Genomic DNA, 12,038 nt, shown 5'->3' on the forward strand with positions numbered 1-12,038 from the left:
ATTAGATAAACAAAAGACATTTGTAAAAATATGGAACCCAATAAAAATATTCATTAACAATCTTGAAGCTTAGTGGTTAAGGATAATGCTCTGTGTGTTTCAATTATGTGTATTGCTTGTTCGTTTTTCAATGAGCTATAGTACATCCGACAAATATATATATATATATATATATATATATATATTGTACCGCCTTTGTTTAGTTTTTGTTCATGTTAAGGGAACAAGTAGTAGGCCTAAAAGTCTTTTTCCATTTTTAGTTGTTGAATATGCAGTGGCGTACCACAAGTCTGTGAGGCCCCCCGCAAAGAATGAGATTGGGCCCCTCCCACAAGCAGTGATGTCATGTGTTAAAATTTGTTGTGCACCTGAGTCCATCTGCCCCACAGTTTACAAAAACTGATTTAACAGTGAATCATGTGGTGAATTATCATTGCATTGATTTATTTGATGTTATTATAGAATAATATTATAGCCTAGCCTATATGATAGGCCTATATAATGTTTAGTGATTTTGATATCGCAGGCTAAAATACCGGCAGGAATAAATATTTAGGTTTATATACTCATTAAAACCAAAGGAGCGCCAAGAGAACGGATAACAACCACAACGAGCCGCAACGAGCACTGGCCATGATTTCAACCATATATTCCAGCGGATAGGTCGCCTCTCATTTAACACAGACTTACAAATTTCTTATCAAATGGAGATGTTTCTTTCTTTTAGGTACAGTTATTCGCCGAGTTTAAATTAATTTTTGAGACGTTTCAGAAAGATTCTCGCAGAGAGACAGCTGAAAGCACACCCTGTTTTTTATTTATTCTATTTTACAAAAGTAGCCTACAAGGTTTTGTTATTATGAGCGTAAATATAAAATAAAATTTAAAAAAAAAGTAGACCATTTGTAGTCTTGCACTAATCTGTACACTGTAAAAAAAATCCCAGTAAATTTTACGATAAAAAAAAAACAGCAGTTGTGGTTGCCAGAACTTTACCGTAAAAATACAGTAGCAACTTAAAAAAAAAAAAATGTTAAATTTACGGTAAAATAACGTATTTCATTAACTGATATAATGTTAATTTACCAACCTAATGAAGTACTAATATCTGTTTTGTACCTTTATAATACACTGACAGTCACCAAACACAGTGGTGATAAGAGTCACATGATGAATCAAGTTCATCACAAGCAGATTTTCCACAAGCTCAGAAGGACAACACTAACATATAGAAGGTGCACGCAGTGTCATTCACACACACACTAAACACCATCATGGTAACATGCATGAAATTTAAAAAATGCAATAAACATTAATTTAACAACATTAGATGTAACATAAAACCCTAATGTACATAGCTGATTAGAAAAAAATGAGAAAAACTAAGAAGAAACAGAGTTATTTCAACAAAAATATATCAAATGTGAAGTGTCACGCAGGCAATTGTGGGAATGTCAATTTACAGTTTTTCACTGTAAATTTTACAATGAATTGTTATTTTTCACTTCCAAAAAACTGTGAATTTAATGGTATTTTACCGTAAAACATTAAATGTACCTATTACAGTTATTCACCATATATAGTACGGAAAATTTCTGTAAACCAATTGACAGTTTTTCACCGCAACATTTTTACAGTCTTATACTGTTAAAATCACGGTCATTTTTTACAGTGTAGGCTATCGCCAAAAATGACGGAAGGCCTGTTTTAAGTTGTTTCAGTTGTCATGAGGAAAAAATCCATTAGAACGCGCCGGCGCTTTCATCAACCAGAGGGATAAAAATGTAGCCAATTTAGTTTCATATTTATATTTAAATATTGGGCTATAGCCTAATATTATTTGTTTTTTAAATGTCACCTATGTTGATTATGAAAAGTGAATAGCATGACAGATGCGCAATGTCGGGAGACATGCAGCGGGTCATACATGAGTTTGACCACTTCATTAAGTTTTGTTTTATAGTAAGTCTTTCTTTAAAGTGAATTTCGTTTTGTAGAAATTGTATCTTAATTTCAATCAATGTTTCATCAACCAATTGCCTATATTTAATAAATAGGAAGAAAACCAAGAACGTTGGTTGTGGAATGGATTGAAGTGCGTAACAAACGAGTCCATGTTTCCGCGGCCTTTGAATAAGGCTGAAGCAATATTCTGTTTTTATTAAATTTCTTTCTTACTTTACTACATGTCTTTATTAATTAATTAATTGATAAGATATTTTTGGTCTAACAATATATTTTAGCTGGTCTAAATTCTAAGTTAGACACAAATTTGCGTATAGGCTATATAAGGTTCCCTTCTAGACAAGCGTGTAAATTGCTGTTTCGGCCGCAAATTTTCAGTAATTTCGATCGGTGCATCAAATGATGTAGGCCTAAACTAAATTCATGTAGTTTCAGTAAAAGAATAAAGAAATAACTAGAGTTATTGGCTATAGGCTACATTTGGAAAAGAACTTCAGACATTCCGGTAGCTGACCATTAGCAGAGCTGGCGATGGGGTAAATACGTTTGGGCAATATATAATAATATAAATAATAATAATAATGTCTCAGCAAAGACCGAACATATTTATTTGTCTCGGCACACATCCGCTAACAGTAACACAGCGCATCAAAGCTTGCTGTTGTCTTGGCTACCTTACAAACGGCGATGGAAACAACAGTGATGAATTTTTCCCCCTTTTGTGGTAATTTAGCACTATTTTCTATGATCTTCTGCTTGCATTTTTGGGCTTCAGTTGGATGCTTTATTTTCATCTTTAGTCAACTGAGTTCAGTTCTAAAAAAAAAACAAAACAAAACAAAGGCTATAAAGTAGTCTAGCCTAAATGAGTAAATCTGCGACAGGGCCCAGTGTCCTGTACACCACTGTGAATATGTATATATGGGCTGTATGTATGAATTTAACAATTGCTAACGTGCACGTTTAGGAATGTGCATGTTTAAAGGTGCATGTGAAGGTATAATGAGTTTGTATGTACTCGTACATGTGTATATATGTCTATATAATGTGTGTGTAGCTATATGTATGGGTGTATGAGTGTATGTATATATGGAATGTGTATGTATATATTGTATATTCATACAGAACATTTACATGTCTTATGCAGTTAGTTGATTATTTAGTTGTTCACTTTGTGCACAAGTATATTAATCTCTAACAACGGCAGTATATAATACCTTGTTTTGTATACTTACAACTGCATAACATATTTAATATCATTAATGTTCCCTGTTTGTCAAAAGCCAATAAAAAAAATAAAAATAATAAAAACCTGGGTGACTGCATTGCCACGGTTTCACCTTTATTTTATTTTATAGTAGCCTATTTACAGTGGTGTAAAGTATTTTCAAGGTAAAGGTCACACACTTGTAGATTGTAAGCTCGATTTTAAGCCTGATTTGCACCCAGAATGATCTGGGGTGCTCGGCCTGATTCAAGGCTTGTCGTAAACGATTTTCGTTAAAAAAAAATCCTCTATTGTGTGGTGTCTTTATGATTATTTAACTGCTCCTGATTGAGATGGAGCGTCCCCGGTCTCAAATTATGATCTCAAACTCTTCCGATCTCAAACTCTTGATAGGGCTGCTTTTGACGTAATACTCATGATAGCCAATGAGAGTGAGCAAGCGTCACTTACCCGATATTGTGTGCTACTTTAGCTGAAAGTTGGCAGCCACAAACATGCCACAAAAATTGAGTATTGAGCAAGAAGATCACCCATATTCTTTTTTTTCCTACTTCACTGTGAAACAGAACGTGCTCCAGGAGAGCCAGCTGACAACGTCTATTGTCCGTCATTTGTTTTTTTTCTTCTCAAGTCACGTTTGATCTCGTGAGTCTTCATGAGATCTCGTCTCGCTGTGAAATCGTTCCTGCAATCAACAGGTGTGTGGTCTCACAGTCCGGTCGAATCATCTAGTGTGTGCGTTCAGAGGATTATAAAGCTAAAAATCATCTGAAACTGTCATTATGTCTGTGGCCTTTCACTCCTTACTAATGCTCCAAGGAGGAGAAGGAGGGGGAGAAATCCCCCTAGTCTGGTGGTCTTAGCGTTTCCAAGTCTGGTGATCTTGACGGTCCCAAGTCCGGTGGTCTGAGTCCCCATGCTCCGCCCTAGCCACCTGCTATGCTGTCTCTGTACTGGCCCCTTGCCCTGATGTCTCCACCTTGGTCTCTAGGCCCATTTGGCCCACCATTCCTCTCCACTCTACGACACTTCTGGACTTATGTTTATGTTTGCTGGAGCATCTGGAGGATGCTCCTTACAGGGGGAGCTCTGTTACATGTTCAATTGTTTTGAGATACTTTGTTTTGATATATGGACCTTTTTTTGAATTGTTTTTTTTTTCTGTTTCCTTTGTTCCCATTGTTCACTTCATGTGTTTGTTTTACTTTTGTTCACATAGTTACCCTTGTTGGTTTCTATAGTTGTAGTGTAGCACCAATAATGGAATAATGTAAAAATGTACAGAACCAGACATACTGGAACAGGAAGTTTGAACCCTTATGCATACAGCCCATTTAAGGTATTTTCATCTCAGTTTGAATGATCATCGAAAACTGAAGCCAGAAGTATTCCACTGAGTATTTGTTCAATTTAAGTTCATTTTTAACTGGGTGTTCTACAGAGGAGAATATAAATGAAATGAAATGTGTTCATAATTATTTATTTTTTTTCATCAGTATTTCTGTCCGTTCTTCTCAACAACTAATAAGATTACACAACATGATTTCAGTTTGATATGAAGTTTGTCACAGAACATTGGGCCTCTTCTCCTGAGCCTGTTACAAAGTTGTGAATAAGTGAAATAAAAAAATAATAATAAATTACCAAATAAAAGAATATGTGAAAATAACATTAATAACTAACATGAATGCAATTTAGTCAATAAAACGTTCCCTGAGAATATTGGTGAACGAGACGCTGCGTCCCATAGGGGTCACTATGGGGAATGCCTCCGGCATGCCAGGTGTCTGAAGCATGGGTCTAAACACGACAATGAACTTTACATTGGCAGGTGCGACTGTGAGCATAAAAGGGCACCTGGAAATAACGTCACCCACTTCTTGTCTGAAGGAGACCGAGAAGGAATGCCTGAAGCATGGCAAAGGGACGCAGCATCTCATCCCCTATTCTCAGGGAACCATGGTTACATCCGTAACCTGAGACGTTCCCTTTCGAAAGGGAACTCCCCTAGGGGTCACTATGGGGAACAGAATACCCATGCTGCCATGCTGAAGTGATGAATGCCTTATTGGCTAATTGAGCTAAGTCAAAGACTCAAAAAGTTCTTCATCCCTAGGCGCACAAGTGACAACCATAGGCCGGAGCTTCTCAAGAATGGAGGAATAAGAGAGGAATCCTAGCTACGTTCATACTCATGCCAGCTTCCAAAAAGGCTCACAGAAATCCTAGAATACTCAAAACTTCCAAAAGCAGCCCTGGAGAGAGGAGGCCTCAACAAGAGGCCTTAAAAGACTCTAACCCAGAGGCAGTGCCAGGTTGAGTCCAGCTGGCCCATGAAGCTCCGCAGAGTGGAGGCCTAAATCATGCTGACCAGACTGAGAGGGGGCCTAACACACTTGAACTGAGGTAAGCAGCCAAGGAGACTCAAAGAAAGCCTAACGACCTAGCACACTATCCCACTGGCAGAGCTCAGAGAACGGAGGCCTCAATAAAACAACTCTCTTGAACGAGGGGAGGCCTGACGACGCTCATATTAGCCAAGGTGGCTCACAGAGACTTAGTTGACAATAGCCAAGCTCTAGGAGCAGAGGCCTCAGCATAACAACTCTCCTATCGAGAGGAGGACTAACAACGCTCCACACTCAGGAAAAGCTTGCAAGGAGGCTCAAAGAGAGCCTGCAACCTGCAACTGATATCCAGGTGGAGCTCTAGAGAGCAGAGGCCTCAATAAAGGTGACTTTCAAAAACGAAAGGGGAGGCCTGACGTCGCTTGTATTAGCTAAGGAGGCTCAAAGAGAGCCTGACGACTTAGCAAATAATAGACTTAGCAATAAAAGCTGAGTTCTAAGTGGGTAGGCCCCATCATAACGATTCTTTTATCAAGAGGAAGCCTTGTTCTACACTCAGGATATCCCAGAAGGAGGCTCACAGAGAGCCTGCATCCCACAAATGCTAACCTGGCGGAGGTCTAGAGAGTGAAGGTCTCGATAAAAAAACTTTCTCAAAGGAGAGGAGCCCTGACGATGCTCACATTAGCCAAGGAGGCTCACCGAGAGCCTGACGACTTATAACCAAATTATAATTACAAAATAACCAAGCTCTAGGAGCTGAGGCCTCAGCATAATGACTTTCCTATCGAGAGGCCTAGCAACACTGAAAAATTAAAAAACACTGCTATCAATACAGCATGATGCTGCTGTTAGCAGATTCTATAAATGCAGTAGCCAAGGAGGCTCAAAGAAAGCCTAACAACTTGACAACACTGCTAGAAAAAACAGGGGCCTCACAGGCATAATACACTTCCTATAGTAAAGCCTAACTCATCATCGCCAGTAGGTGGAGCTCTACAGATGGAGGCCTCCAAAATTGGCCAAGCAATGTCCATTTTATGGTAAACCATTTTATGCTCTTCACAGAGCGCTTACACAGATACACATGGGAGCATTTGAAAGCAGGTATCTATCCATTTATCAACTGATACATTAGGGATCCGCTGATAGATGCCTGCTTTCAAACGCTTCTGCATATATCTGTGTATGCACTCTGTGAAGAGCGTAAAAGATGTCTATTTACAACCTGTTTTTGAAGCTTTCATCAACAGCGCTCAAAATGCTAGGGGGAAATGCTGGTATCATCACAATTTTAAAATTTCAGTACAGACTTGGTACCGAAGTCTCCACTTTTGACAACTCTAGGTGAAAGACACTCTCTCTACAAACACCTCTCCTTGGTCTCTGTTAGTTGCATCCCCCCCAACAGCCACTTCTGCCCCAATCCAAGCAAGGATCTCTGGCAACTCCAGCTGTTCAGGCTCCTGTGCTCCTCCTTCAGGCTCCAGTGGCCTTTCGGTGGTCAGACTTAGCTCATACACATTGGGGTGTATGGCCAGGGGATTTACTAAATACATCCCAGTCCCATCTGAAGCCAGCTGAGGCGATCTAGACTGTGGCTGCCCTCCGTCATGCCCTTCCAAACATGGTTAAAAAAAACTCCCCTTTAAGGAGCTTTCTCCCTTCTGTTAGCCACACAAAGCTTCGTCCCTCCTCATTCCATTGATGTTTCAGGAACTTGAAAAGGAACTTGTCCGCTGGTTGCAGACAGTGGGTGGTGTGGGAAGGATAGCACACCACACATACCTGTGTGACTGCATGAACCTCAGGAATTCGATGTTGAATTCATGGCTGGCGTGTCCGTCCAGCAGCAGCACTTCTGGTCTGAGGTCATCCTTAGGAGGCATGGAGCGGGCTCATGGGCTGGAGCGTACTCATGGGCTGGGGCGGACTCCTGAGCGGGCTCGTGGGCTAGAGCAGACTCCTGAGCGGGTTTATGGGCTGAAGCGGACTCTTGAGCACCCTCAGGGACTGGAGTGGACTCTCGGGCAGACTTGGGGACTGGAACCATCTCGGGACGAGGAACGGAGTCGCCTCTGGACTTGAGACGTGAAGGGAATCGCCTCTGGACTCGGGACTCAGTAAGGAGTCACCTCTGACCACAAGTCAATCAGCCACGGGTCCTCCATACTCTCGGGAGAGGACTGAGGCATGGCGACGGCCATCTTGATCAAAAGTTTGGGCGTGGCGGCAGCCATCTTGACTGTGGGCTCAGGTGTCTCGGCAGCCATCTTGACTGAGGGTTCATTTTCGGTGGCGGCCAACTTAACTGAGAGCTCAGGCGTGGCGGCGGCCATCTTAACCGAGGGCTCAGGCATGGCGGCGTGTATTTTGACTGAGGGTTCAGGTGAGGCGGCGGCCATCTTGACCGAGGGCTCTGGAGTGGCAGGCATCTTCCTCACTGAGCAGTAGCTGGAAGGGAGGAGGACTTCAGTGCTGTTGGAAGCCTATTTACGTCCTCGGGGAAACACAGGCGAGCAGAAATGGACAGAGCCATTGGAGCGGTATGTGAAGGGAACCAGCGTGATGTGAGCTGGCGAGGCCTCATGTGTTTCCGATTGGACTGGAGGAGGAGGATACTTTTTTACTTTAATTTCTTCAACTTCAAAATTACAACCATTTAGATAAAAAACAAGATTTATCAATTCGACTTGGGAGAAATAACAAGCAGGTTCGCTATAACGAATAGCATTCTCATCCAGTCCCCTCAGAAAACAGGCACTGAGGGAGGCATCAAGCCAGCTCACCTGATGGGAGAGCTCAAGAAACACCTCCACATACCTCTCCAAAGGCCTGCCATTCTGCCACAGTTCGCACAGGCGGTCCTTAGTCAGGATGGTATTCGCTGCTGCAAGAACCATATGTTTTGTTCTGGTCTTCTGTCAGCAGATAGACAAGGGACACAGTGGTAAGGGGTACAAAAGACAGCAGGTTTATTGAGCAGGTTTATGTGCAGGTGCAGGGAATCCATGAGATGATGAGCTGACTGAGTGCAGGTATGGATCAGGAGGAATGCTGGGCAGGGGCGCCGCTAAGGGAGGGAAAGTTAGAATGATTCTAAGGGCCCACGCACTTTTGGGGCCCCCAGAAATTGGTTTTATTAGTAGTAATAGTACTAGTAATTAATAGAAATGATAAATGTATAATCGACCAAATAATTACAAATAAAACAAAATTACGGCTTATTTCTGCATTTTACGCCAAAATGTCCTGCGCATAGCGCTTCATCATATTATGATATTTTAATCATTAGATTTCAAGACTGAGCACCCAAATAGCTACAATAAACTTTACATACTTTATGTACGATGATGAAAAAATAATGTGATGCACTTACAACCTCAGATGTGACTGTTTCAGTGAGAGACAAAACATCGCTGGTCAGAAACCTCGTAACTCAATTTGAGCTTGATTTTCATAAAATGTTAATATGACATGTTCAAGTCTGCTATATAATAGCTATATAAAGCCACAATACAAACTTCGATGACAGTGTTTAATTAAATACGAGGTGTAAATTTAAAGCAACAATGTTTTTTTTGTTTTTTTTTTTATCACTAACAACATCATACTTGAACTTATTGTGTTCTTATTTGATTCAAGCTCAAGTTAAGTATTAAATGTGAGTACTACATTTAATATAATATTTTTATATGCCGCTTGAAGCAATGCATGTTTTTCTGCAGTTTTGTTATATTTTTGCAATAGAGTCACTGAGTGAGATCAGATGGTAAACTGTCAAATTAGAGATGTCTTCAAGTTCGACGAAGGTCATCAAAAATGAAGAGAGAGAGAGAGAGAGAGAGAGAGAGAGAGAACCGGCCGACAATTACTCGGTTTTTCGAAAAGAATGGTATGTTTATTCACGGAGCTTCCTTTGCTGTAATGTTAGCTCTAGTTGTCTCTAGATTATTAAAAGTCACTGTCGCAGTGTATTGCATATTGCACGTATGTTTAACCATTGTTTAAGATTGTTGCATTTTCTATGAATATCTGATTAATGTACTGTACTTTTCTAAATACATTTAAATTTGAATAATAAATAATCTGCTAGCTACAGCCATGGTAGGTCTCTGACTAAATACTGATACCTAGTGTTCAAAACCAATAGCAAAAGTTATAGGTCAGTATTAGTAAATGTAGACAAAGATTTTGGTTGGCTTGTATGTTTGGTGCGGAATAGGTGCGGTAGGGGGCCCAACCTCATTTTCTTTCATAGGGCCCAAAATTGCTAGCGGCAGATAGTGAGACAGATAGTGACCGTGACACACTTTACCAGTATTCACCCATTTTTTATTTATTTAATTTTAGATTTCTGAATCTTCTTCCATTATTTGTAAATATGATACACACTCATGATATAATGTATTTTAATCTCATATAAATGCACTCAAGGTAGGCAATAAGCATGAGAAAGACTTGCAATTTTTTAAAGATTAAAGGCAACCAATCTGTGCAAATATAGTATGTCAATTTAAGCCTCTATAAAGCTGATCATTAGCTGTAACCACATCCAGTGGTGCAGTAAAGTAGAAAGATAACATAATTCACAACATGTTTCAATATAAAAAGAATCCTAAAGTCTCAGTTGTGTTCATCCTTATATTGAAACTGCTGTGTATAAACAACAACTTCTTAAATTTTAAGAAGACCCTTGACTTTTGTAATTTGTTCTAGTAAAACTGGGCATAATGAAGAAAGAAGTTCATTATAATGAAATGAAGACACATGGTGAGTGAGTCATTTTGACAGGAAAGAAACAAACAAACAAAAAAAAAACATACAAGTGTATACAAGAAAAAAAGAAAGGAGAAAAAGGCCAGAAGTATGGCACATAATGCATAAAATCTTTAAGGAAGTTCAAACAAATCAAATCAAACAAATCATATTAACAGTAACAGGAGAGTTCAGTTAACACAAATGACAGGAAAGAGCAAAGTTTATAACTTCTCTGATATTCTGTGAAATAAAGATTTATCTTTATTTATTATGTCATCAGTACAAAAAAAAAGTATTTTCCTTCAGAAAAAAAATACAATTAGTGGTTAGTTGCCTTTAGACTCATAGACTAAACAACAAATAAATACAAAAAAAATATATATATAGTTTAATAAACTTCTTACAAAAACCGCATTCAACTGTGCTGCTTTAACTTGTCTACTCTCAGGACTCAGATTCAAATCTTGTCCTAAAATATTTTTTTAATAATAATAAAAAAAAGAAGTTTTGGCTTTTAAGCAACTAAAGAGTCAGCATATGGTGACAGAATTTTTTGTTTAAAGTAAATGCACTGTGGAAGACATGACTTGACTGAACTGGCCAAATTTAGACATTTATGGCATAGCATTTATTTTTTCTTTAATGTAGAATTACCTCTATGATTTGAATGAGAGAGCTGTGCAAAATCATTTCACCTATCAGTCACCTACAGCACTTGAAAATGTAAAGCTCTGTAGAAAAGTTTCCACCATAACAAAGACTCATTAATTTCCAACACAGGTTTCTTTTCTTATGACTGAATGTTCTAAAATGCAAATGCACTGTCAAAAAATTACAGGTACAACGTACTATGAACCTCTAAGGGTAAATAAGGTTCAGAGTTGTCCCTTTAAGGGTATTGCCCTATAGTGACTACCACTAATTTTTGCACAATATTTCTGAGAGTAAAAATTCTTACATCTTTCTTTCATTGTTGGAGACTGTGAGACCCAAAGAACTGCCAAATTCAATAATGCTTTCAAGGATTTTCAACCTGATGTTTATATAAGTTAATTTCCCTGACATCATCGTAAATATTGTTCTCTATCTATCTGCCCTCTTATTTGGATGTACAGTAAATGAATTCCTCATTATGTATATGGTGCAAAAGTCATTTCCATCACTAGCACTAGCATATGCTATTATATATTATTTTTATTTTTTTTTTTGGTTCATCCATACCAGTAGTCTACCCAACACATCTGTTGAATATTCAAAATAAACTCCATATTATCCTGTTTCTCTCTGTAATAGGCAGATGCATCCACTCATTCTTTATCTACACCGCCCGACATTGTTGTGTAGCTCATAGTTCCAGATTAACCATATTTCACCTGAATGAAGGGTAAATTATACATTCACATCATTGTATATGGGAAACTTTTGACTATTTTTACACAAATACACAGCTGACCCTGAATGTAGTCATTCATGTTAGTCAGAGTTAAAATGATTCAACAACCATCTCTGATTAAGGTACATTTGAGTTTTGAGAGCATAATCTTTTCAAATCTAAGAAATAGCTGATCTATTAAAATAATATTCTGAATAAAACAGAAGTATTAAATAAAAGCACACAGATTATCTGTCACATGTCATGGGGTTTACGCATTTGGTCTTAATGTTGATATATAAACCAGCATTGTCGTAATGCTTTGTAAATGTTGACACAAATCGAAAACTTTACAGGCTTGTTT

The sequence above is a fragment of the Chanodichthys erythropterus genome, chromosome 12 (assembly GCF_024489055.1).
Source record: "Chanodichthys erythropterus isolate Z2021 chromosome 12, ASM2448905v1, whole genome shotgun sequence".
Taxonomy (NCBI): Eukaryota; Metazoa; Chordata; class Actinopteri; order Cypriniformes; family Xenocyprididae; genus Chanodichthys; species Chanodichthys erythropterus.